Raw genomic sequence first — 27,152 nt, 5'->3', positions numbered from 1 at the left:
TAGTGGGGACACAAGGATACAAGGTCTTGCTCTCCTGGAGCTTACACGATAGTGGGGGGAGTCCAACAGTAATCTAAAAAGTAAGTAAGATAAATGAAGATGGTGATAAATGTTATGGGTCAGATAAAGCACGGGGCTGTGCTCAGAGAGGCAATATTTGTAGTGATTCAAAGTAGACTTCAGATCCAGACCAGCTGAATTCTTATATTGCCACGTGACTATGCAGATCTGGGAATAGAATGTTTCTAGCAGAGGGCGCAGCAAGTGCAAAGGCCCCGAGGTGGGAAGATGCTTGGAGTATTAGAGAAACAAAAGCGTGACTGAAGCAGGGGAGGGCAGGGGGCCCGAGATGCAAGGCAAGGGTCAGATCACACACATGGGAAGAAGCTTAGAGTTGTATCCAGGGCAAAAAGATACCATAGGAAAGTTTGGGGCAGGAGCAGGACAGGCTCTGATTTGCATTTGTTAACAAGCACGCCGGCTGCCCAGCAGAAAAAGATTACAGGGTAGTAAGAGCAGGAGCAGTTAAGAGCTGATTATTTTCATGGGGGTGGGGGAGACGAATGGTGACTTGGAGGAGAGTGGACGTGGCAGAGATCAAGAGAAATGGAAGGATTCAGATATATCTGGAGGTTGAATTGGCTGGGCTTCCTGATGGGTTATTAATGAGGGGCACACAGGAAAGGGAGGAATCAAGAGTGCGTTTCAGAGGTCGGACCGTGGACGATCGGTGCTGGGATTTGCGGAGACAAGGAAGCAGGAGGAACAGGTGTGCAGCAAGAGGCTGAGGAGAACAAGAGCTCCACGTGTGGTTGTGCAAGAAGAGAAGAGACATAAACACATGGATACGTGAATCGGGGAGTGATGGACCAGATCCGATCTGGAATTATAAACTTGGGTGTCATCTCATTGAGAACAGGCAAGCCATGGGCTGGGAGAAGATGCTCACAATTCTATGTCTGGATGCAAAACGAACTCTCATCAAGATCACTATCAATACCACCAATGTCAATGCCGGACCATTATCAGTGGTAATGTGAGTATCACAGCCATCAGGGTCATCAACAGTTACAATCTCCATTACCACCATCATCAACACCACAATCATCAACATCACCACCACCGTCACCATCATCGCATCACCCTCCTCGTCGCCATCACCATGATAATTATCACCGCCATGGCCGCTGTCATCAAAATCATCACCATGGCCGCCACCACTCTCGGTTCTCTATCAACACCACCAGCAACACCACCGTCCTAACCATCCCCACCAGCATTACTATAGCCATCACTGTAATCAGCTCTGTCACCTTTGCCCCCACCTGTGCCGTCAATCACCATCACTGTCTCTATCACACTCTTATCACCAGCAGTGACAGCAATGTATCACTGTTACCACCCTCACCAGCATCACCACCATGATCCCCATTACCTCATAGCTTACCACCACCCTCCTCGTCACTATAGCTCGTGCTATTGCTTTCATCACCATTACACCATCACCCCCCATCACCGCCAGTGTCACCATGAACACGACCAATGCCATTGCCATCCTCACTGAAACCCTACAGTCATCACCTCCATCCTTATCATCACCACCATCACCACCATCATCCCCCCATCACCACCGGTGTCACCATGAACACCACCAATGCCATTGCCAGACTCACTGAAGCCCTACAGTCATCACCTCCATCCTTATCATCACCATCACCCCCCATCACCGCCAGTGTCACCGTGAACACCACCAATGCCATTGCCATCCTCACTGAAACCCTACAGTCATCACCTCCGTCCTTATCATCACCACCATCACCACCATCATCCCCCCATCACCGCCAGTGTCACCATGAACACCACCAATGCCATTGCCATCCTCACTGAAACCCTACAGTCATCCTCATTGGTTGCCAGCCTCATTGGTTGCCAGTGTCACCATGAACACCACCAATGCCATTGCCAGCCTCATTGTAACCCTACAGTCATCACCTCCATCCTTATCATCACCACCATCATCCCCCCATCACCACCGGTGTCACCATGAACACCACCAATGCCATTGCCATCCTCACTGAAACCCTACAGTCATCACCATCACCCCCCATCACCGCCAGTGTCACCATGAACACCACCAATGCCGTTGCCATCCTCGTTGTAACCCTACAGTCATCACCTCCATCCTAAACATCACCATCATCCCCCATCACCACCAGTGTCACCATGAACACCACCAATGCCATTGCCATCCTCGTTGTAACCCTACAGTCATCACCTCCATCCTAAACATCACCATCACCCCCCATCACCACCGGTGTCACCATGAACACCACCAATGCCATTGCCATCCTCACTGAAACCCTACAGTCATCACCTCTGTCCTTATCATCACCATCACCCCCCATCACTGCCAGTGTCACCATGAACACCACCAATGCCATTGCCAGCCTCATTGTAACCCTACAGTCATCACCTCCGTCCTTATCATCACCATCATACCACCATCATCCCCCCATCACCACCATTGTAGCCACTACCATGACTGTTGTCCTCATCATGATTAGCTCCTGAATTTCATCCTTCCAGCAAAGCCAAAAGCCTTTCGCCTGTGATCTCACTCATCTGTAGTATTCCTCAGTGATGTTGAGCTCACACTCTTTACTTTACAAATGGGGGTGACGAGAGACTCGAGCAGGGGAAGTACCTTGTTCAGGACGAGCCATGGAATAAGAGGTTTTGGGTCTGGCAACGGGGATTTGAGTGAGGGGTCCTGGAATTTACAGATGAGTTTGGAGAAAAGGTCACTCTCAGAATCCATAGACACTGAATGAATCTTTCTAAGACAAGCTTCAAAGATACAGATAATCTGCTGCTAGCAAGACTCCAAAATCCAGTGGCATCAGTAAGATGGAAACTTATCTCTGTCTCGGGCCAGCCTGGCACGCCCAAGGTTGAGGGAGACCCAGATTTTCTGTCACATTCCTTCGTCACCCTCAACATGCAGCTTCCCATTCACAGCCCAAGAAAGCTGTCCCAGTTCTCACAGCTGTGTCCCCCCTCCGGGCAGTGAAAGTAGGGGTGAGAAAGGCATGCTCATATCCTGTGGGGACATGACTCAGAAGTTGTGCACATCACTTCTCTGCACACCCGGTGGCCAGAGAGAGGGGCCTCTGTCCATCCAAAGTTTGGATTCTAATAATACGAATTATTATATTAACGCTGGTGGTCAGACGTCAGCAGCCTTGTCTATTCACTCACCCATGGAATCAGGTTTAAAAGGGTCCTGGAGTTAGAATGCCTGGATTCAAATGCTAATTTGATGACCATGGTGATGATGATAAAGTTGATGAGGGGCCCCTGGGTGGCTCAATCAGGTAAACATCTCAGCTCAGGTCTCAGTCTCAAGGTTCCTGAGTCTGAGCCCTGCATCAGGCACTGACAGTGTGGGCCCTGCTTGGGATTCTTTCTCTCTCCCTCTCTCTGCCCCTCCCCCCCCCCAAATAAATAAACACACTTAAAAAAAGAAATCTAAAAAAAAATAAAGGTGAATGGTGAGGCTAGTAGTGACACTGATGATGTCGGTGGTGACACTGATGACGGTGGCCGGTGACAGTGATGGTGGGTGTTCGTGATGGTCCTAGTCATCCTGTCGCTAAAGCTGATTTCTCTTTGGTGTGAATATTCAGGTAGGTGGGCCCAGCCGAGTGCACAGTTGAAACCCTGGTGCCTTCTGTTGTGTTGCTCAGCTCCCTCAACATTTGGCCGCTAGCTTGAGGTCTAAGATGGCTGCTGCAACTCCAGCCATCACATCTGTATTCTAGCCAGTGGGAACGCAGTGAGCAGGAGCAGGGGGCAGAGGAAAAGGCACTCTTCAGGCCTTTTAAGGGTACCACCTGGAAATTTTTGAAATAGAACTCGGACAACATTCTTTTAAATACAGCAATTGTGGATAAAGTTCATTATATGGCGATGTTCCTATCCATAAAGACCTGTAGGCGAATTCCTCTCAGATCCAGAAAAAAGTATTTAAAGTTTGTTTGGGGGCACCTGGGTGGCTCAGTCAGTTAAGTGTCCCACTTTGGCTCAGGTCATTATCTCACGGTTTGTGAATTCGAGCCCCACATCGGCTCTCTGCTGTCAGCCCAGAGCCCACTTGGGATCCTCTGTCCCCCTCTGTCTCTGCCCCTCCCCGCTTGTGCTCTCCCTCTGTCTCTCTCAAAATAAATAAATCAACTTTAAAAAAATTGTTTTGTTTTGTTTTTAGATTCCAGTGTACAACAGAGATCATACAGTATTTGTCTTTCTCTGACTTATTTTCTTCAGCATAATGCCCTCAAGGTCCATCTATATTTTCACAAATGAAATGGCAAATTCTAATTCATTTTTATGACTGAATACTATACCATCGTATATCTATACCACAGTTTCTTTATCCATTCTTCCATCGATGGACATTTAGGTTGTTTCCACAGTATGACTATTGTAAATCACGCTGCATTGGACGTGGGGTGCACGTATGTTTTTGCATTCGTGTTTTCATGTTCTTCTGATAAATACCCAGAAGTTGAATTACTGAATTAGAGGGTAGTTCTGTTTTTAATTTTTGCGGAACCCCCATACTGCTTTCCATGGTGGCCACACCAGTTTGCATCCCCACCAACTGTGCACAAGGGCTCCCTTTTCTCCGCATCCTCATCAGCACTCTGTTACCTTGTGTTTTTTTTTTTTTTTTTTTATTGTAGACATTCTGACAGGTGTGGGGTGCTAGCTCATTGTGGTTTTGATTTGAGTTTCCCTGATGATTAATGATGTAAGCATCTTTTCATTTATCTATTGGCCATCTGTGTGTCTTTTTGGGGAAAATGTCTATTCAGATCTGCTCATTTTTAAATCAGATTGTTAATTTTTTTTTTTTTTTTTTTTTGCTATTAAATTGTGAGCTCTATATATTTCGGATACTAGCCCCTTATAAGTTATATGATTTGCACGTACATTCTCTCATTTGGTAGGTTGTCTTTTCATTTTGTTGACTGTTTCCTTCACTGTGCAGTTTTTGTTTTGGGGGGTTCTTTTTTTGTTTTTTGTTTTTTTGTTTTGTTTTTTTTAAATCTCATTCTTTTTTTTAATGTTTATTTATTTTTGAGACAGAGAGAGACAGAGCATGAACGGGGGGAGGGTCAGAGAGAGAGGGAGACACAGAATCGGAAGCAGGCTCCAGGCTCTGAGCTGTCAGCACAGAGCCCGACACGGGGCTCGAACTCATGGACCGCAAGATCACGACCTGAGCCGAAGTCGGACGCTTAACCGACTGAGCCACCCAGGCGCCCCCTTTTTTTTTTTTTTTTTTTTAACTTGACATGGTCTTATTTATGTTTGCTTTTGTTGCTTTTACTTTTGGTATTAGATTAAAAAAATCATCGCTAAGACTGATGTCAAGGAGAACTCCACCTATGTTTTCTTCTAGGAGTTTTATGGTTTCAGGTCTTACATTCAAGTCTTCACTTGATCTTAGCCAAAAGGCCGAGAAGCGATTACCTTCAAGTCTTCAATCCATTTTGAGTTAATTTTTGTGTATAATGTAAGATGGTTTCTTCCTTTTGCATGTGGCTGTCCAATTTTCCCAGCACTGTTTGTTGAAGAGACTGTCCTTCCCCCCACTTTATATTCTTGGCTCCTTTGTTGTGAATTAATTGACCATATACACATGGGTTTAATTCTGGGCTCTCTATTCTCTTCCATAGGTCTATGTGTTCTGCAGTTTTCTTTTCTTGTAATGTCTTTGTCTGGTTTTGGTATTAGGGTAATGCTGGCTTTGCAGAATGAGTTAGGAAGAAGTCCCTCTGTTTCTATTTTCTTTTACTTGTATTTATGGCGAAATTTAGGACATGCACCAATGACCACGAAAATGGGTATGTTCATTATAAGGACAATGCTAAAAACAAGTCTCTGTTCTACCCAAGCCAGGAATTGTGACCCTGGGATAATGACTCAGCCTCTCTCTTCACTTTCCTCATGTGTAACCTACCATCAATCACAATAAACAGATCTCACCTATTCTCCTGTTCCAAGTGTCAAAGTACACGTTAAAGGCTTGGCATGGTGCCGAGGACATGAGAAGTGCTCATAATATTAAATATCACTATATCCAGGTCTATAATTTTATAGAGAGAGGTACGCTTCAGTGTAAAAATCTAATCCATGCCTGAAGTGGTAGGTCGTCCATGTTGCGTAGCGAGCGACTACATTCTTTTTTCTCTAAGAAGGAAAAATAATGCATTCCTAACCCACCCAGAATTCCCTACCAACTCCCCAAATGTCACGTAAACATACAAAACAGTCTACGAAGGATTTCTGTATAACATAAAACAGCGAAAACACCAATGGCCTAATCATTCCACCCCTAATGGATTCATTAGTCTGTCTGCTTGTCCCACTGGGCATGCCCGGTGCCGACCTGACGCTCAGGGGCTCCTTGGTGGACGAAGGTCATCTGTCCACCACCCAACCGTTTTTCTAGGTTTTTCAGAAACATCATGTCGTGCTCAGGAGATGTGGTAATGCATTCCAGAACCAGCTACACTCTTGTAATCGTCCGTTACTTTCTCAGACATGAGAAAAAAGTACGTGCAGTAGGGTGGAGGCACGTGAGGGGCCACGGGAATGGTCCCACCCTTTTGTTTCCTTTATTACCAGACTCTTCTATCAGTAGATTCGATTTTCTAGGTCTCTTGGCTCACCTTCTCTCTTCACAGGCATCGCCTCTTTCAGAGAAAACATTTATACCTACCAATGCGGGGACGACGATCATGGTGGCTCATGGCCCATTGGGCTGTGTAGACACTGGATGTGGTTCTCCAGGAAGAACCGCAGAGATGCAATTGTGATTCACAGTGGTCTCACTGGATCCGCCCGCAGTAGAGACGCCCTGATGGCACTTTCCTGCAGACTCCTTAGAGCTGGCTGCTTGCCGGGGTAAACATTTGTTCAAGTAGTGTGTGTGTGTGTGTGTGTGTGTGTGTGTGTGTGTGTGTCCCTCCCTCTCTTCAGAAAAAAATCTCATTCTGACATCTACAAAACAGCTGAGAGCCGGGCTGCCAGAGGAAGGGGGTGGTGGGCCCGAAGCCCCTCCCCACTGGACCACCACAGTGGACTCCAGGCACATCCTCAAAGACTACAAGGTGAATGTCACCATAAAGCTTGCTTTGAAAAGCACTGAACCAAATTCTTTCTATATTTCTATCATGGCAGCGGCTGCCAGAAGACCTAGTCGTCAGGTTCGGGCTCACCTGTAGGAGCTGATGTGGAATTCTGCTGTGTGACTTACTTTAACCAATGGAATTGAGCAGAAGGGATGGATGGGATGTCTGAGCAGGAGTTATGGGAGCCGTCATGGGGCTTGGCCACTGCCAAGAGCGTATCCCAGATAGGGGCTGATTTTTCCTCCTGAACCTATGAACGACAAAGACACAAGGAGCAGGGGCCACCTGACCCACAGCAATCTTCAGCCGTCATTAACATACATGAGAAACAAACCTTTGTTGTTATAAGTCAGTGCGGCTTTCAGGGTTCTTCGTTACTGTAGCATAACCTCACAAAAGCTGACTAATACAGGGCGAAGGCGGGGAGGGCCCTGGAGAAGCAGTTCGGTTAGGTTGACCCCTGAAGTCCCTTGCAGGACCTCATTCTAGACGCCCTGGGTCATTCTCGGTACATGGGACATGGGTCCTGAAAAAGAAGGCACTGGAGGGAGGCAATAGAACCCATTTATTAAGTTTTGGACTCAGGCGGTCTCTGGCTTGTTCCCAGCGTTGCCATTGACCAGCTGCGAGCTCTTATTCCAATGATTTAAACTCACCGAGCTTTAGCTTCCTTCTCTACAGAATGGAGATGGGGATGTTCCCACCCCAGAGGGGCAGGGTGAAGGTGAGATGAGCTAGTTCCCGGTGCCCGGACCGCAGTCTACCTTCCGTCAGCAAGAGCTGTGGTGGACGCCTGTTACTTTCATAGCTGCCCTGTGTCTTTTGAATAGGCTTTCTGTATGTGAAAAAACTCCCCCCTGCCAAGCTCCACCTCCCAAAGTGGGCATCGAACTCTCACCCCCAGCCTCCGTGCGTCCAGAGGCTCCCTTGCAGGGCTGGGCTTCAGAGGGAACAGGCTCTCACGAGGGGCTTCTGCACTTTGCTCTTGTGATGAGGGTAGCCACCTCCCGGGCAGGGGGGGGGGGGGCGGTCTCCCAGGAGGGGCCGCGAAGTTGGCTTCCTAGGGCAGGGAGGCATCAGGCAGAACGTGGTGACAGGGCCAGTGGTCTTATTCGGCCAGTTCTGCAGTGGAGTTTGAGCCTGACGCTCCACTCAACAACTTAGGGGGCTTTGCAAGTGCCTTTTACTAAAGTTTTCTACGGAAACAACTAGATTCCTAGCACGTCTTGTGCTTACAGGGCCTGCTGTCGTTAATGGGATTTAGTCACCATTGTTAAATCAGAGTCACCAGGTCCTCGAGGCCTCCAGACACCAGGGGAACTGCAGGCCAGCCGGCATCGGCTCTTAAATCCTACACCCCAAGTTTCCCTTTGTGGGATGGCTGGGGAGTCAGCTGGAGCCTCTAAGAAGATCTGATTTCATGTTTACCCGAGCCTGGCCCTCAGGCCAGGGCCCCACTCTGCTCCGGGGGAACTTGACCTAACAGAGGCCAGGAGCAGGTGGGGAGCCGGTGGGAACCCTTCCCCTGCCCCCTCCCTCCACCTTTTCTCTCTCCAGGCTTCTCCGGATTGGTTGCACTGAGCAGTGTGGACACCAGAGGGCAATACACGCTCATTTTGGAGGGAAGGGTGTGGCGAGCTTTTGTTTTTTTTTTTTTTTCTCTCTCCATTTCTGTTGGTGACAGCAATGACTTGGAGACCACTAACATGTCCATCTTCCAGCGCTAAGGTAGCAAGTGCTGTGTGTGCACCTTACGGTCCAGGTAACAGACGCAGAGAGGTGAAGAGACGTGCCTCAGGTCGTGAAGTCAGCAGGGCGGGGACAGCAGCCTAGCCCATCTGTCACAGGGGCCTGTGCTAACCCTGCAGCTTTCATGGGGAGGGTGGTGGAGAGAAGGAGGAAAAAAGAATGTGGGGTTCTGGTCTTCCTCAAAGGTCTGCGTGGTGACGCTGCCCCTCAGAAAGCTCTCAGTATGAACACCAGTTCAACCAGTATCTGTCGGACCCGGGATTGCAAACCCAGCTAGTTTTCGGGGGGCGAGCGGGCAGCTCACAGAAATAAGGGAAACAGGCTGGGTGGACAACAGGGAGTGGTGGGGACTGCGGTCAGCTCGAGGGCGTGTATTATAACCGAAGGGGGCAGCCACGCTGGGGCCCCTCCAGTTGTTGCCCTGTGGGAAGGCGTTCTCAGGGGGTTTGGATGTTCCTTTCAACAGAAGCCAGGCATCTAGATGTTACATGAAATTTCCCAACTTGGAAATGCTGGTGACAAACTCAAAGCCTTTTCAACTCATCCCTCTTAACCTCTTCTACCTCAGCCTGATCCAGAGAAGGATCTGGCACTGATTTTGTGCAGCTCTACCCATCGGCAGGTGTAAAATGGCAGGTCCCCGGGGAACCTGGGTGGCTCAGTCCGTTGAGCATCCAGCTCCAGATTTCGGCTCAGGTCATGATCTCAGGGTTCGCGGGTTCGAGCCCTACATTGGGTTCCACGCTCACAGTAGATCCTGCTTAGGATTCTCTCTCTCGTCCCCTCCCCTGCGCGCTCTCTCTCTCTCTCTCTCTCAAAATAAATAAATAAGCTTTAAAAAACTAAAAAAAGAAACAGCTCCCCTTCCTGTTCCCCTTTCTGCAGCACCGCCCTGTTCACCTTAGAGACTTTTAAGTATCTGCAGATACTGACAAAGGGTTGCCCAGAGGACTTGTCTCGTTGGTTTGCTCCCACAACTCCTACGTGTTAGCATGGAGGCTGTGGTAGATGGACTCCAATGTGATCTACGGGCATTCAAGGAAACAATAACAGGACTGCTTTATAATTATTTTCATTTTTGCATACATTGAAACTTTTACACAATTTTTGCCTCCTATTTTTAAATTTTGTTTTTGTGCCTCGTTCAAACGATGCAGCTTGGCTAGCAAAATAGTACGTATGTCTCAATGATAAATAAATAGACTAACATATGTTGGGGTGTGGACCCAAGACTGTTTGGGGTGTCCGGCCCCTGCCACAGGGTTGAGCTGCTGCCTGAAAGGGGGAAAGAAACAGGTGTCCAGGGAGCTGTCACTGAATCATTTCAAACAAACAAACAAACAAAGAAGCTCTATAATATGCAAAGTGCTTCGCAAATGCTAGTCATCAAGTTAGTTAAACATATTCAAGGTCATTCTTTAAATGTCTGGCCCAGTGGCGCCTGGGTGGCTCAGTCGGTTAAGTGTCCGACTTCGGCTCAGGTCATGATCTCGCGGTCCGTGAGTTCGAGCCCCGCGTCAGGCTCTGTGCTGACAGCACAGAGCCCGGAGCCTGTTTCGGATTCTGTGTCTCCCTCTCTCTCTGCCCCTCCCCTGTTCATGCTCTGTCTCTCTCTGTCTCAAAAATAAATAAACGTTAAAAAAAAAAAATTTTAAAGTGAAGGCTGTTAAAAAATAAATGAAGGTTGCTATTAATGCTGTCCCCTTGCTATCGGTGTTGTGACACTACCACGCATCACCCCACTGGTTTCTCTGCCAGCTTCCCCTGGGCCAAAAGTCATCAGGGCTGGGTGGCATTAACCCTCACACCCTGAGGTGTAGTAGGGGTCTAAAGGATTTTGGTCAAATGACTGAGACAGGAAGGAATCCATGGGTCAGTTTCTCAGGCAGGAAGCAGGGGCCCTGCAAGGCCCTGGGGCGTGGGATGTGGGGGGTGGTGGTGCTTGTTAACCCACTGCGGGCTTTTAGGGATAAGACTGAGTGGCTCCGTGTTGGGTGCTCAGAATCTGGATTCCCTGGGCCTACCGTTTCTGCAACAGAAAACTGGGTTGGCTGCAAACTGGTATTTCTCTTTCTTCCATCACTGACTAGTTGTATGAGCTTGGGCAAATTACTTACCTTCTCAGGGCCTCCATTTGCACATCTTGGAAATGGGCATCACAATAGATAGTATGTAGCTCATAGGGGTCATTATTAAGAGGATCAAATGAGTAGTGTTTAAATGTACAGCTTCAAAGAAACAGTATAGGTGGTGAGGAGAGAGGTCTTTATTCTGAGGACTCTCTGAAGAAGGAAAATCCTAAATAACCCAAGGGCACCAGACTCATTGTCCACCGGACTTCCTATTCGTATTCTTGTGCACAGATTGCACGGAGGGCTGTGCAAGGAACATCATATACCTTTTCCTTCTAAATCGGCTAAGTCAGACACTCAGTTCCCACCAGAGGAAATTTTTCTCCACTTATTCTGAGGACCCACTTGGTGCAGATTGTATTTTCCAGAGATGGCTGCGACGGTATCTTCCGTTCTGCAATCTCTTCTAGAACTTTGCCACCCCCTCAACGACAGAGGGAGGCTATGTCTCTCATTCCCTTGAACCATGGTGTCTTTGTGCACTGATCGAATACAAAGGAAGTGATGCTACATGACTTCCGAGGCTAGGTCATAAACTGCCACGTGCTTCTACCTTGTTCTCTGTTTGCTCTTGAAACCCAGCTGTCTTGCAGTGAGGAAGCCCCAGCAGCCTGCAGAGGGGCCTCATGCAGAGGAACTGAGGCCTTGGTCCACACAGCACCAACTGGCTAGCCATGTGAGTGTGCCATCTTGTTAAGGGTCCTCCGCTTCCAACTGAACCAGCTGATAGTGCACAGAACAGAGACAAGCCTTCCCCCCAGTGAACCCGCCCCGAATCGCAGATTTGGGGGCTAAATAAATGACCACGAGGACCTTCAGGCCTCCTCCTCTGAAGCTCCTGTGCCAACTCTGGGGTGGGGGAATCTTCTGAGAGGCTGGGAACCCCATAGACATACCCTTTGAAGGTCTTGCCAAGCCACCATCTCCCCTACCTCCACGTTGGCCATTTGATACCTCCTCTTGTCTTTCTAGAGTAGTTCTTCCTGCCCCTGTTCCCACCTCCCAAACTCCTGGCTTCACCTCTGGAATGGACCGAAGAATTTCACAAAAGAAGGAAGTCGTCTCTCCCTAGAGGCTGCCTTTGCAAGATGCCCAGGATAAATCATGACAAAGTCTGACTCCTGCCAGAAGAGAGGAAACAGGGGAAGAACCAAGCCAATTTGATATTTTAGTAAATAATTCAGATACAGCTCTCCTTAATGACTATTCCTTACGCTTCTAATATGTACCAGGCAGCGTGCTAAGTGCTACGGAGGCAAGGACAAACAGCAGGGCCACTCACAGACCCAGGCAACAGGGCCACCCGTGTCTACTCAAAACCTATACCCCGCAGCCTTTCAAAATCATGCTTCAGGTATCTAAAAACCCTAGAAATCTCTGCCTAAATGGTCCAACACTTCCCAAGGCCCATCCTTCTGAGGGTACAACTTGCCCCCATGTGCACTCCTGGAGGGGCGACTAAGTGGTGGCTGTAGGCAAGAAGTGTGGGCAGAATTTGGGCATGTGGGCTGAGGTGTTTACATCCCTGGGTCCTAGGCTACTTGTATGCACAGGACAGACATGGGGCCGGGAAGAGAATCCGAGTGGATGGGCTGAGGGTTGAGGGGTCAGGACCAAACCCACCCCACACTGCCATGTTCCTGCAGAGAATTCTAAGGAGTCCAAGAATTCTAAACTTGAACGTGGCCTTCTTGGTCAGTATGAAGAATAGTTCTCAAGGTAGGAGAATAAACATATTTTATTTTATAGTCTTTTACATGTTTAGATGTAAGATAGGTGGGTCTCGATTTTTAGCATTAACATGTTGATATTTTTAGCATTTAACAAAACATTTACTTTAGCATTTAATTCAAGCATTTTTTTTAGCATTTAGGGTACTTAATAGGACAAATAGGCTCTGAGCTCCTATAGGAAGGCCCTCACCTATGGGGCTGCAGAGGGGGGTAGGGGGTATGGCAGAGATTCGAAAATCTGCCTGCCTCCATGTTGCCACAGCTGCCCCCGTCTCTAATCTGGAGTGACAGACCCAAAGGGGTAGCAGATGGGCCTCCTGTGATTGAACGTCTGTCTGGAGGCGAGGGAGGGGCTGACGTGATCCAGCTGTTTTGCCAACTGCCAATCACCATCACAAACACCCCCAGCTTGAGGGGAGGGGACGGGGAACAGGGTGGAAGAGGAGGGTGTTTTATGCCCATTTTCAAGGGTTGGCCAGGAGCCCAGTCCAAGACAGAAAAGCACAGTGGTTCTGAAGATGTGAGCCCTGGACCAGCTGTGTCGACATCATCTGGGAACCTGTGAAGCTGTTGGCCCCTCGCAGGAATGATGGTGTCCCTTTGTGGGAAAGACAACAAAGTGGGACCCTGTTGGCCTTAAAGATTCTTTCGCCCCAATCCCTTGACTTGGTGTGGAGATTCTATAAAGGAGACTTTTTACTGGAAAGAGAACATTTACTGAGCATGCACGGTGTCCGAGAGTGGGCAAACATTTCGTGAACGCAGCACGTTTAATCCCCAGCGGCCACCCTCAAGGCTGGTATTATTATCGTTATTCCCCTTGTACACGTTTCTCCCAGAGTTCAGGACCTTACCTTGCCTTGGGTCGCAAGGCTCCCAGGATGCTACCAGGCCTTTGTGACTCTCAGAGCACCCTAATTTCTTCACCAGTGTGCTCAATGGTGATTCTCCAACTTGCTTGTGATTCAAAATCACCTGGAGGCCTCGTTAAAACAAACTGCTAGGCTCCTCTCCCAGAGTTTCTCATTCAGTAGGCCTGGGATGGGGCTCCCAAACACGCATGGCTAACAAATTCCCAGACACCACTGCTGTTGCTGGAGGTCTAAGGACCATGCTTTGGGAACCACCGTGCTGGGCTGGGATCCAGCTCCCCACCCTAACTCCACCCATGCAAAACCGGCATAATCATACCTTCCCCATAATGGCGTCCTTGTGAGATGCCAATGAGATAATGGGAGTTAAAGAGCTTTGTCAGCTGCAAGGTGAATGGTCCCGGTCATAAGTAGGAAACCTGCCTAAGGCTGGCCCCTGGGGTCTGGGAGTGCAGAGGGCTGGGATGCAGGTCTGGGCACCACAGCCATCTGGAGATCTTTGCAGCCCTTCTTAATTCTGAGTCACTTCTTAAGGAAGAAAACCAGCTTCTGGGGCTCAGGCCAGCAGCCCCTCCTGCTACCCGCCTCATCAACCCACGCCTCCTCCCTCACCTCAGGCAGCCTGCTGAACACAGCCCCAACAGCTGGCTGGCCAAGGCCACTTCTCCAGGGGCCAGTCCAGGCAAGCTGGGGCAGTATCAGGCTTGTGATTCAGGGCTTGCAGCCGGATCCTGCTCACCTCCAGCGTGAGACTCGGAGGCCACGACTTCCTTTCTCTAAACCTCAGGTCGTCCGTCGGTAAAGTGGGAGCAAGGGCCAGTACTTTTAACGGGGCTTGGCATAGAGCCCGGCCCCTGGCGAGAGTCCAGTCGGTAGTAGTTGTTAGTATTTTCAAAAAGTGCCCGGGCCCAGGTCGCCTGCTGATAAAGGCTCGGACTTGGAACGCAAACCGCTCCCACGCCGTCCCCGGTCGCACCCGGACGCACCCGCCCTGGAATGCCAGCTTGGGGGCCCGAGGCCGGCCCGCCCCAGGTTGAGGTTGGCAGGGCAGAACAGGATTAGGGAGGCGCTGAGGCGGGGAAAGGCGTGCCTGGGGAGGGGGCGCCTCCCCCAAGGGGGCTGGGGTAGGCCGAGAGGAGATCGTGACCCAGGCGGGGTGGCGGTAGGGTCTGGGGGGGGGCGGGGACAGCTGAGGAAGGCCGAGGAGGGGCGGGACGGTTAGGCAGCGCTGTGTAGGGGCTTCCCACCAGCCGGGCTCCCGCGCTCGCCTAGCAAGGTAGGGAGGCAGGCCTCCTCCGGGCGCAGAGGACAGGGTCGAGGAGGCGGGCCCGGGGGCGGAGCTACCGGGCTGAATTAGGGAGGCCATAACGGAGAGGGGCGGGGCAAGAGACGGGCCCACCCCCCGCTGGGCGGCTGCACCGGAGGCCTGGTGGGCGGAGCCGGATCTGGCCCGGGGCCGACTACATTCCCGCGGGGCCCGGGAGCAGGGCAGGGGGCGTTCCCGGGGCGTGTCCTCCAGGAGGGCGGGGCCTGGCCCCGCCGCAGCCATCCCCGACGGCCGCCGGGAGGGGGACAGCAGAGAGACTGAGTCCAGGGCTGCGCAGTCGGACGGCGAGGGGCTTGCGGCTTGCAGCGCCGAGCAGAAAGCAAAGCCAGCCGGTGAGAAGGGGCAGGGGGGAGGCCGGCCGGACAAACAATAGCAAAGTTAGTTTTCGTTCCCACTTCCAGAGCCCGCTCGGGCAGCTTTCTCGGAACAAGTGACAGATAGGGCTACGGAGGCAGCTGGTGGGTGAAAGGGAGCATAAAGTCTCCGAGTCCTGACCCCCCAGTACTCCAGCTCCGCCACGTACCCGCAGTGTGGCCCCGGGCCCGACCCCCCACCCGGGTCGGGACTTAACGGGCTCAGTAAACCGAGGAGGTTGAACCAGGTGCTCCTTGTTGCCCTTTCTCACAAAAACCCTGGTAGGTGCGGGCTGGCAGATGAGAGCAGCCTGCAGTTCGGCGAAGGGTGTTCACAACGCTGCCCAACTGCGGTTTCTCTCCCTGCCGAGCAGCACGGAGCCAGGTGAACTCTCCTGGAGCGTTAAGCGAATTACTTTAGAGATCACACGAGTTCTTCGCATGGCCCTTGAGCCCACAAGCCCTGGGAAGCAGCCTAAATCAGGGAAATTTCAGTCTCCCCTTCCCCCCAGCGCTGAGATCCCAGTAAGCTTCAGACCAGAACCTCGGTGGGGCTTTTGTCACCCTCCTGGGGCATTTCCAGGTGAGCTGGCCTGGGAGGCCCTGGTTGGAAACCAGGGGACTAGTTCTTACCAGGGTGAGTGGGGAAAAGAAGGGAAAGCCCCACCAAACAGTGGGCCCAGAGTCAAGCCCCCGGCCCAGGGTTCTTGTTGCTGCATGCTCAAGGTTAGTTCTTGGATTTCTGTTCCTGGCGGTAGTAGATCTGTGCCACGGCTGTGGTAGCTGGGCAGTCTAGTTCAGTGGTCAAGATCTTAGGCCCTGGGACCAAACTGTCTAGGATTCCATTCTCCTCCAAGCTTCAGTTTCCTCATCTGTAAAATGTGAGTAACGACAGTACCCAACGGCAGCAGCAAAGACTAAATAGAATAATGTATACACAGTGTTTAGCAAGGCACCAGGCACCCAGCGAGGCCTCACTATATGACAGCTGCCCTGATGCAGATGGGCAGGTGATGATGGGCTGGCTTCCTGCCTAGGAACGAGCCTGGTTTTGGAGGGCCGGATCCTGGCTGCAGCCCCTCCTGACCTTGTGAGAGCCAGAAATTGCCACCCTTTCATGCGGATGAAAGGGTCCGCATCACTTTGTCCATTTCAGGTTTGGGGAGTGTGTCATCTGGACCAAAGAGTGGCTGAGTTTTCTGCAATAGTGCTTGAGGTTGGTGGTTGTCCAATTCAATAAAGCCCAAAATGTTTACTGAGCACCTACTATATATTAGATGGAGCTAGGAGATACAGAGGTGACCTAGCCAGACCTGGGCTCTGCCCTCATTTTGAGTTGCTGACAATGAGGGCTTCCCCACCCCCACCATGCTCCTGCTGGGGAAGATAACTCACATCCAGGGCTTGGTGCCAGATGAGATTTTGTGAGTCTGTTGCTCTAGTGTTTGGAATCCAGCTGTTCCATTGCATACTTGGCTTGGGGTGAGAGTGAGGGTTAGTGTGTTACCTGTTGCTTTTTTTTTTTTTAAGATTTTTTTGAAGTTTATTTTATTCATTTTGAGAGAGAGCAGGGGAGGGACAGAGAGGGAGAATCCCAAGCAGGCTCCGCGCTGTTAGGCGGAGCCCAGAGCGGGGCTCCAACTCACAAACCTCGAGATCATGACCTGAGCTGAAATCAAAGAGTCAGATGCTTAACCCACTGAGCCACCCGGGCGTCCCATAAACTGTTTGATCAAGGCTGGGCACCGAAGGAGACTGGGGGTGCTGCATGTCGACTCCCTGAATGTCCTGGGGAGATGAGCCCTACACTTTGGAAGCAGCTAGAAAGTAGTATGGGACGGAGGCTGATTGAAGGCTGCACTGCATGGAGGAGACAGTGTCTGTGTCTATGGGAGGGGAGGGTGCTTAGAAGCAGCGAGACAATGGAGAAACCAGAGCAGAGGGAGAGGGGCTTCCTGGAGTTGCTGACACTTGAGCAACATTTTTCTGCCTGGGCTCCCAAGTCCTGGGTTGGATCGACTTGGGGCCACAGACTCCCCTGTCCAAGCATGTGAATGGCATAAGATTAGAGTGTGGTGTGGTGGGAGGAAGAGGGTCAGTAGGTGGAGCCCATGGGGGAGGAGAAGACGTTAGTCTCAAACAGAACTTAGTAAGCAAATACTGGAAAGCCTTCCCCACTACCCCACCAGCTCACATGACGAATGATGAAGGATGACACATTGCCCCCATCCTTAGTTGTTTACGGTCTGGGAAGGGACACCAGTGACTCTGATAAGAGATAAATGAAGAAAGTATTACTGGGAACTTTCATGGAGGAGGTGGAGTTTTGGGTGGGTCTTCAGGATTGGGAAGGTTTCAGCAGCGCCAGTGAAAGTTTTGGGCAGAGGAAAATACCTTGGCAAAGTCCAGGAGGTCAGTGGGTTGAGGGAATTTTTAAGAAATCGCTGCGTTGATCAGTCTGGCTGAAGAATTGGAATCGTGCGGGGATGTGAAGGGGGGGGTGGTAGGTTGGGTCAACTCACGGAAGGCCTTCAATGCCAAGGTGAAATGTTTAGATCTGATTTGTAGAAGGTGAGAGCCACTGAAGGTTTTTGAGCCAGGGAGTGACATAATCAGAGGGGCTCTTCAGGAAAGGCAGCCTTGCTTGATGTGCTGGGGTGAGGGACCCCAGGAGTCAAGGGAGAATGATCTGATGGCTGTGGTGATGGGGAAGGAGCCGGGCGTGAAAGAAGGGGCACCGTCAAAGGGGTGGGAGGGGAGCCAGGGTCACGTGGGAAGAGGAGAAAGGGTCCCTATGGATGCCCTGTTTTGCTTGGTTTCCCCGTCCAGCCTAGACCCTGGTGCACAGCAGGGGCTCAGAGGTGCTGGGGAGGGTGATAACATGCTACAGAGTGATAGGGAGGGAGCCGCCCAGGGAGGCCCTGTGCTTGCCCACGGGGGAGGCATCTAGGCCAAGTGGTAGGAGCTTGCACCCATCAGCGGTGGGTGTGAGAGCAAGGTCGATGGGAAGAAGTGCCCGTGGCTCTCCCCCTCCTAGCTGCAGTCCAGGAGGGCTGGGGTGAGAGGTTAGCCAGTGGGGACACATTTCCCGCGTGTGTGTGTGGGGGGGCGCTGAATTTTGGTTGGCTCTTGTGAAGTTTCTGCAATATGAGGCAGTCCCCTCTCTCGAAGTTTCAGACAGACGTGTGAGCCACCGCCTGGAAGCTCCCCCACCTCCTCCTCACTCTTCCCCACCCTGGGGACCCAACCCCAGTCCACCTGAAGACTGGAGCCAAGCCCTGAGCATTCTTTTGGATTTGGAGCATCTGGGCCCAGCTGGCACCCCCGGGTTTTGGCTTGGCCTTGACCCCTGGCTCCAAACCGTTATACCCACTTCCTCCACCGCATGAGAAGCTCCGAGGGGGCGGTTATGACTTAATCAAGAGCATCAAACAGTCAGGAGTTGGCTCTGTGAAAGGTGGGAGGGAGGGAAGAGCCTGGGCCCCTCCGTGGGACAGGATGGGGCCAGGGCTGGGGCTGGGGGGGGGGGTTCTGTTTAATCTCAGCAGGAACTGCCCTGCCCACCAGCTTCCCCTCCTCTAAGCCTGGATGTGAGGAGCCAGGAGGGAAGCCCAGAGGTAAACACGGCCTGCAGTGTGGTGTGCGTTGCTTTCCTCCTGCCCTCGTCCCCCGATGCTGCCTGCGAGGTGGCCAACCACAGGCTCGGGGCCTATGTCACAGACCCAGTTGCTGTCTGGGGGCTGGCGGGTTCCTGACTCACACCTGGGGTTCCCCCTACACTATGGTTTTCCTGTCAGTGCTGATTCACTCTGTGCTGACTTGGAGACACAGCTGAGGAGAGGGAAGAGGCCCGTATTCTGGTTCTTAGATTTTGTGCCAGCTCCTTTGGTTACCGGCTGCGTGACCTCTGATAAGTTCTTTCTCTCTCTGGGCTTCCTTCCCTTCTGTGCTGGTGACCCATCCTTTACTTGGCTTTTAGGAAGTTCTGTAGCCTGGGATCTGTGTTTGTAAAGTAGGGCACATGTGAGCACATGCACACACGCACCCCCCCCCCCCCCCCCGCCCCTGTCTCCATATAGCGTGGAACTGGGAGACGGCTCTCACACATGCAAGAGTTGGGCCCACCTCTCTCCCTTGCTTCCCCCACCGGAAGCAACTTTCCTACCTTCTGTCTGTCTGCAGATTAGGGAGATAGTAGAACAGGGTGGCCAAAAGCTGGACTTTGGAGCTAGAGTCTTGGCTCTGCCCCTTGCTGGCTTTGTGACCCTTTCTGAGTCTCAGTTTCTGAATCTGTGAATTGGGTAATGGTAATGACCTCATAGCATGAAATGAGGCCAAAAGCATGCGCCTCCCCAGTGGCACTCTAAGCTTTCTGAGGGTAAACAGGTCCGAAGATGGGGGGCAGATTTTCTCCAAGCCCTTCCTTTCCCTACACCCCCCGCCCCCCACCACCCCGTGCTTGTCTACACTGAGTACTTTCCTCTTCATGTTATTTTGTGGCATCTGGAGTGTCTCTGTGAACCCTCCCAGGAAGGGACCGCCCTGTCCATCTCTGTATCCTTGACTCCTGGCACAAGGCCTGGCACACAGCAGGCTGTCAGGAAGTGATGGTTGAATGAATAAGTAAGTGATTCTCCTTGGGGTGGCCCAGCAGGACCCAGCTCGGTGCCAGATCCTTGGTGGCTGCCTGGCAAAGGTGGAGCCGGGAAGCAGGGTTTGGATGCCTGCGCAGCCGCCCCCCTGCCCCCGCCCCTCTCGATCCTGGAGCCCGGGTCCAGGGAGGCGAGATCGGCTTGGCTGGCATGGGATGGCTTCAGTCAGGGCTTCAGCTTCCCTTGTGAGGCCTGGCCTTTCCCCTCCTGAGAGGGGAACAGCCCGACTTCCTCCAGCTCCAGTAGTGAAGGGGCCACTTTGGCCCTTAGTGAACCCTGACTCAGCCAGAAAAGGTGCCTTCAAGTCAGCAGTTATTGGGGTAAAATGCTGTTCCCCTGTGAGGGCACGGACTCGGGGCTGGGGGAGGAGAGGGGCCCTCTGGGAGGCCATCCGTGACAGCATCTTTGCAGGCCATGAGCTGTGCAATTCTGGGAGGCACCTCACTCTGGCTTCTTTCCCCACAGGAGGGCTTCTGGCTCTTCTTTGGGTCCTGTGCCTGACTTTCCTTGCTGGGTTGAGGGGTGATCTGTTTCTGGACCTAGGCTTATAGAGCCAATGCAGGAACGTGGACAAAGTGTCAGAGTCTGGGGGTTAGGGAGTCTGGGCTCAGATCCTGGCTTCTCTGTGGAGTTGCAGAACGACTTTGTCCAGGGAGGTGAACTTCCGGGTAGGTTTCCTAATTCTTCAGGCAGTAAGTGCTCCAGAAGCCTGCCTGGGGTAGAGCTGGGCTTGGCGCAAGTTGGGAAGGAACCATAAGCAATGTCACAAACCAAAGTGCCTGAGGATGATTCCTGGCCCTGCCGCTTACCTGCTGGCCATGACCTTGGGCAAGTGTTTAGCCCCTCTGTGCATCGGTTTAAGCATCTACAGTGGGGATCATGATAGTACTCACTTCATAGGGTTGTTGAGAATGATCTGAATTAATGTATGTGAAGCGCTTATGATGTGTGCCCGGCACATAGTAGGTGCTGTATATATATCAGCTCGTTTTGGTAGTGGTGCTATTATCAATAGGAAGCAGGATTTCAATCTTGGGGCGGGGGCAGGAAAGCTTGGCGAATAGCCTGAGTCTGGGGATCAGGAGACCCAGGTTCTGATCCCAGCCCGTCCTCTACCTGCCACGTGACCCTGGGCGAGTTACAGCCCGTCATGGGGTTAACTGTTAACTATTACCCTGCATTTGCTGCATTTGGCTTTCGCGAGTGAGGCACATGCAGAGTCATGGTGGGTGCTTGTAGGGTTTTATTCAGAAAGAGGACTCTGGGTGCCCAGCCCATTCTCCTGCACCGGGACAGCCACTGTGGGTGGGTGAGTCCCGGATGCCATCAAGGAGGCACTGCAGACACACAATGCTAGGGCTACACCCCCCACCCCCCGCCCCATCCCATGACTGTACTCAAGGCTGAAAAGTGGATGGAAAAGTACGTTTGAATACTCACATAACAATGGGATTATACAGATCAGGTTACAGACCTTTATTTATTTATTTTTTTTACTTTTCCCCATTTTCTGAATCGTCTGCAACGACTTCCATGTTTTTATGCTCCGGAAAGAAGGAACACTCTTATACAATACAGCTATCAAAGAACTTGCTATACATAGTTAAACAAAAATGTATCCGTGAACTTGGGGTCCAATTCAGGTCTTTGTTGTTAATAAATTATATATATGTCATTTTTTTCCCCCCAAAGGGGGTGGGTTTGGTCTGAAGTTGAGTATCAATTTGTCAGGCCTCAGAAGACAGATGGAGTGTTTGTGGTGGGCCCCAGAGCCTGGGAGAGAAGAGTCTGCTCTGCATGGGCGTGTCCTCCGACTTCCATCGTGGGCAATACGCTCTGAGTGATGCTTGTTTAGAAAACTTTTCAACAGCCGACACCAGAGGGCTTAATTTCCTCATGTGTAAACTAGGGATGAGAGTAGTAATAGCTAATCAGGGCAGGAGCTTAACACATGTTGAGGTTTTAGAGCGATCCCCGCTTCTCCTGAATTTGGAACCAAATGAAAACAGATGGCAAAGATGGGAGCTCCACACGGAAGTGTCATTACTGAGAAGGCTGGCCGGAAAACGTGGCTTTCGATCTGGGGCCCAGAGGGCCTGCTAACCGTCTGCCCTCGAGCTGGCAGAGTTACCTGTCTGGTCACAGGCAACGCTGGACAGGGGCCAACCTCCCTGCAAGGAGCAGGTGGTAGTACAGAGAGCAACCCAGATGGAAGGCTTCATGCAGGCAGCCTGGCTCTGGGGGAGGCGGGACCCCACAGAGAGCACGCCCAGCGCATCTCCTAGATGAGCCAATCACATAAGCCACTGTTGGGGTCTGGAAGTAAAGGAGGGCGCAGAGCCAGACCAGAGGTGTTCTCCCGGTAGAGGTCCCTCCACGGAGAAACAAGTGGAGAGGGGAATGTTCGTTCCCCTGATAAGCATAAGGCTCTTTGAATGATGCTGGGTATTCAGTAAGCGCTCACGAAGTGTTCATTTGTCGTTGCTTATAATAATGGTAACAATGAATAATTCTGCTACAGTTGGAAAATCATTTTCCCGCTGTTTTAGGAGAGACGGTTTATCAGAATGTTTTTGCGGTGGGACCTGATGAGATGTCCTGGTGTATAGAGAAAATAGAAACTCCGTGGGGGTGGGGGGGGATTGATTTGTCTGAGGTCCTTGCAGACGTGAGTGGGTGGCTAGTCCTTGGGTCACTGTGGTTTTGCATAGACAACTCACCTCCCCGACCTCTCTTGAACACATAACGGAGGAGCAGCTGGGGCAGGGAGGGTGTGTCGTCTACTTGCGCTGGGCATTTAGAGGCTCTCGGAAAGATCCTCTGATCTCCTTTGTCTCTGCCTCACACCTGCTCCTGGCACGGTTGAGCAGCAGGCTCCTCGTTTGCCGGGAGACTGTGTAGCTGGTTTTGCAAACCTTGCATCAAATCCCTTGGGGACGAGCTGCAAGCAGGGGGCTTAGGTACGGGGCCAGCTCTTCTTCCCACCATCTGCTCACCTTTGGGCAAGTGTCTCAACCGCTCAGAACCGTGGTTTCCTTATCTGTGAGCTGGGTAACGATAGTGGTGCGTCTACCACTGCTTGCCCTTGGGAGGATTAAATGAGGTAATGGATATGGGTGAAATGCTTAGCGGTGGGCACAGTGCAGAATGCACCCTCAGTAAAAGCCAGAGACTGATGAAGGTGGTTATGAATGAAGGCTGCTCCTGCCACTCCTATTGAGAAATGACAGAGTCCTCCTCCCCGGAGACTGAGATCTCCGATCTGACGTAAAGGAGCTTTCCAGGACTGTTTGGAGCTCTGAGGGCCAAGAGGGCCTCCGGCTTCCATGTGCTTAGTCCTCGATCGGACTGTCTGAGCCCAGCTTTGACTTGAGGGTTCCTGGCTTAGAGTGGAGCGCACAGTTAGGGGCTTGTGCCTGCATTAATGGGATTGTGGTCTTGTGGGCATGTCTGTGGTTCATCGAGTCAATCTACCTGCCCAGTCTAGTGGACAGCATCCAGGCTTTGTTTGCATACCTCAAGGCCGGGAGAACCCACTAACTGTCATCTCTGCACAGATGTGACTTTTAAAACATATGGTATAGAATTTGAACAAACCCAGCCTCCCTTAGATTCCACTCATGGTCCTGATCATGCTCATTGGGATGATGTCCGCCTGGAATGTGGACACTCCCTAGGGGAGACCAAGTCCCCCTTGCAGCAGAGGTGGCCCCAGGCCAGTGGCTCTGGTGTAGGAAGGAGATATTTCTGTCAACTGTTCAAAAAACATCTGTCTCCATCTGAACCAAATGGGCATACACACACACACACACACACACACACACACACACACACACAGGCTTTATAATTATTGAAGAAATAATTTTTGTGGAAAAACTTGGAAGTTAGAGAATAGATGCAAAGGAGGCAATAACAACTCGGAAAGCAGCACTGGGGGTAGTTCGGTGTCCACACACACACAATCGGGATTATACCATAGGAACCACGTCCTGTGCCGCCACTTTAGGTTAGCAGAGTAGAGGGAGGATTTTTCCATGTTATTCAATATTCTTCCGCAGCCTGTTTCCCCGCTCCATAGCAACACACCCCGTGGATCTACCACGACCCAGTTGAGCATTCTCCTGCTGTTGCACATTTAGGCCATTTTGAATTTTTCATTAGCTTCCACATTGCTATAGTGACCACTTTGTCCCTCCGTATATCTTGCGCTCAAATCTAATGCTCTCCGCGGAGTGAATTCCTAGAAGTGGTTTTCGAGTCAGGTGGGTTTTAAACTCATGGTCTGAGGACCATAAGCCCTTTCCCCAATATCCACCAGAATGTAACCCCCCCCCCCCAAACACTTAGCTCCAGCACTACCGGAGAGAGAGGGCACTGTGTCTGTGGGTGCTAGGGAGCAAGTGCATGGAAGGAAGGAGGCTGGTTCTGTGTGTGTGTGTGTGTGTGTGTGTGTGTGTGTGTGTGTGTGTGTAAGAAACAGAAAGAGAAAGACAGATATGGGGGAGCTTTTCCTCTTCAATCGTAGTCTGACTTTTGACCCTCTTCCTGTCTCCTTTCCAGGAGCCTGTGGTGTCATTAACTAATTATGAGATCTCTTTACTATTTAATGACCTTTCTCCATGGTGACTCGTTCCTTCCCAACAGCCTTCGGGGAGCCAGGGAATGGGAAGAGGAATCTGTGGGAGGATGCTTGTCTGGGGTAGGAGTTGGGTCAGGGAGGGGTCCAGTGGTTCTAAAACTCTGACATGTGGCAGAATCTCCTGGAAGGTTTGTTAAAGCACAGATCATACCCACAAGGTTTTCTGATTCCATTGGTCTGAGTTGCAGCCCGGGAATGTTGCATTGCTAATATGTTGCTAGGAGATACTGGTCTGGGAATTCGAATTTAAGAATCCATGGAGTAGGGGAGGCTGTGTGGTGAGTCCAGCTCCTGGTCCTGCTGACAGTAGGAACCTTGTCCTGTTTAGTAAAGGCTTGTGTGAGGCCTGAACTCACATTCTGCCTGCCGCCACCCCAGTCACCTTTTCCAGCATGTGCTATTTATATATTTATGTGCAGGAGGATAAGATGTTTATCGCCATCCCCGTTTCACAGAAAGGAAAACTGAGGCTCTGACAGGCAACCTAATATGTCCAAGGGTGCCCTGAAAGTCAGCAGGGGCACCAATACAGGAACCCTGTCCTTGTCACCTCTCCCTGCTCCCCTACAACACCCCTCCCCACCCCCTACACTATATCACACACTCTGGGCTTCTCTCCTGCCGATCTGGGGCAGAGCAAGAGGTGCCTTCCCTGAACACTGTGCCTGCCCCAGGGGACCCCAGGTGAGGGGGCTTGGAGGGCAGGTTTCTCCACACTGTCTCTGAGCCAGGGTCTTGCTCTATTTTTTATCCCCCCCCCCCCCCCCGCAAGTCCCTACCCACTAGCCATTCAGTAACATGATCTTCTTCTAAGATCTAGTGTTCTCCAACCAGTTTATATTCCCAGTTATTGTTCTGGACATTTTTCTGGGAAGCCACGGAAACGTGTGCCCGACCACCCCCTGGCAGGCACAGCAGAGGACGAGGAGAGAACCCTCCTCTGTCGAGCATCTAATATGTGCCGGGCCTGCCCTGGACACTGTGTAGCCATGTATCAGTCACCTCCCTGCCAGCCCCCATTGTACAGATGGGGAAATGGAGGGTCGTAGCAACTTGGCCAAAGTCACAGCTGAAAGGCACAGAGTTGGGCTTTCGATCCCGAACTCCAAGGCTGGGCCCCCTCGTCTAGAGTAGTGGTGGGTCCTGGACCAGTACAGCTGGGGGGCAGCCTATGCCCTACCCTCGACTCCTGCAAAGAGGGTCGGCCCAAGGGGCACAGCTGCCCTGGAATTCGGCGTCTCGCCCTGGGAGGGCCCTGGCCTCACCATCGGGAGACCCAGTTCAAATGGCACTTTGCAACCGTCTGGCTGTGTGACCCTGGGGAAGTCACTCCCCTCCTCAGGGGGTTCTCATTTCTGCTAATGATACCTTACGCTTTATAGCTTTTAGCAGTGGACATTTTCTCACGTACTTACTCCTGTAGACCTCGCAACACCCTGTAAAGTGTGCAGGGAGGGTATTATTTCTGAGCCCATTTTATAGATAATGACAGGCTGCAAGTGAGATGCCCGGGGATCCTACAGCGACAGAGCGCTGGGGCCAGGACTTAAAGCTGTGTTGCCTTGCTCCCCATCCTGAGCCTGGTCTGTCACCCTGAGCTGTCCTCCTTAGTAAGGAGAGAGAACTCTGGCCTCCTCTCTATTCTGTGCCTCAGCATTGGGCATCCCAGGACTCTTCCCCGGGCTGGTGGCTCTTGCGTACAAGGGGCTCTAGGAAAGGACTGGACTGGGATCCTCGCTCTGGGCCAGGAGCCTGCGGAGGGAAGATGGAGTGGTTCGGGCCGTCCCTGTTACCGTCTCCTGCCTGGCCATTTGGGGCCCCTGCTGATGGAGGGAGGTGGGGTCCGGCCCGGCTGTCCCTCCTACCTCAGCTCCTGACTTCCCCTGGGGATTGTGCCTGCCCTCCTGTACTTCTGCACAGTACAGAATTTTCCAGACTCCCAGACAATGGTGTCTGGGCCCTGCAGTTCTGCCCGGATGCCCTCACCTCCTCCCCTGTCCCCCGACTCAAGTCTTCCTCATCCTTCTAGGCCCAGCTCCAGCCACCTACCTCTCGGGGGCCAGCCATGTGCTCTGGCCAAGCCAACTCGGCTGTCTTGGGTTCTGCCCAGCGGGTGAGCTAATTAACCGGGTTAGTTAACTCCTCCCTGAGGCCATGAGACCAGGGGCTGTGGCTGCTGTAGGTCTGAGCCCCTGAAGGGTCCACCAGGCTGGCAGGGCTCAGGGTGCTGGGTCTGGGTGGGCCGGGCATGGCCGACCCCCTCAGGGTCAGCCTCACACTTGTGGCTCTCACACTTGGTGACCTTGAGCAAGTGCCCTATCTCCTCTGACCTCTGGCTCCCTTCTCTTAAAAATGAAGCTACTTTTCTCACTGACATTTGTGAAGCTTGCATGAGATAAAGCGTGCAAAGTACCTACCACCACTGACGTCTGTGGGGGTTGAGGTGCTCAGGAAATGCCTCTGCTTCCCCTCCCCTCCCCTCCCCTCCCCTCCCCT

The 27,152-nt window shown here is 51.7% G+C and overlaps 1 protein-coding gene and 1 long non-coding RNA gene across 4 annotated transcripts in view; one reads left to right on the top strand and one right to left on the bottom strand.

Moving 5' to 3' along the window:
• Positions 1-10,004: 10,004 nt before the first annotated feature.
• On the bottom strand, positions 10,005-11,729 carry LOC109279214 (uncharacterized). Its single transcript, XR_002086077.2, has 2 exons — positions 11,066-11,729; positions 10,005-10,223 (listed from the first exon to the last, which is right to left on the bottom strand). It is a non-coding gene; the product is annotated as an uncharacterized LOC109279214 (long non-coding RNA).
• A 3,479-nt stretch (positions 11,730-15,208) lies between these two features.
• Positions 15,209-27,152, top strand: part of CD82 (CD82 molecule) — a 50,999-nt gene continuing 39,055 nt past the window's right edge. The window contains exon 1 of one of the 3 annotated variants that reach the window (XM_019470178.2): positions 15,209-15,344. The gene's annotated coding sequence lies outside the window, so the exon portion shown is untranslated. The remainder of the gene's footprint in view (positions 15,345-27,152) is intronic. The other 2 variants (XM_019470181.2, XM_053899814.1) reach the window with 2 other exon arrangements.

The sequence above is a fragment of the Panthera pardus genome, unplaced genomic scaffold, assembly GCF_024362965.1.
Source record: "Panthera pardus isolate Hobbes unplaced genomic scaffold, ASM2436296v1 HiC_scaffold_12, whole genome shotgun sequence".
Lineage (NCBI taxonomy): Eukaryota > Metazoa > Chordata > Mammalia > Carnivora > Felidae > Panthera > Panthera pardus.
The sequence above is the reverse complement of the archived record's forward strand: the minus strand, read 5'-3'. Positions and strand labels throughout refer to the sequence as shown.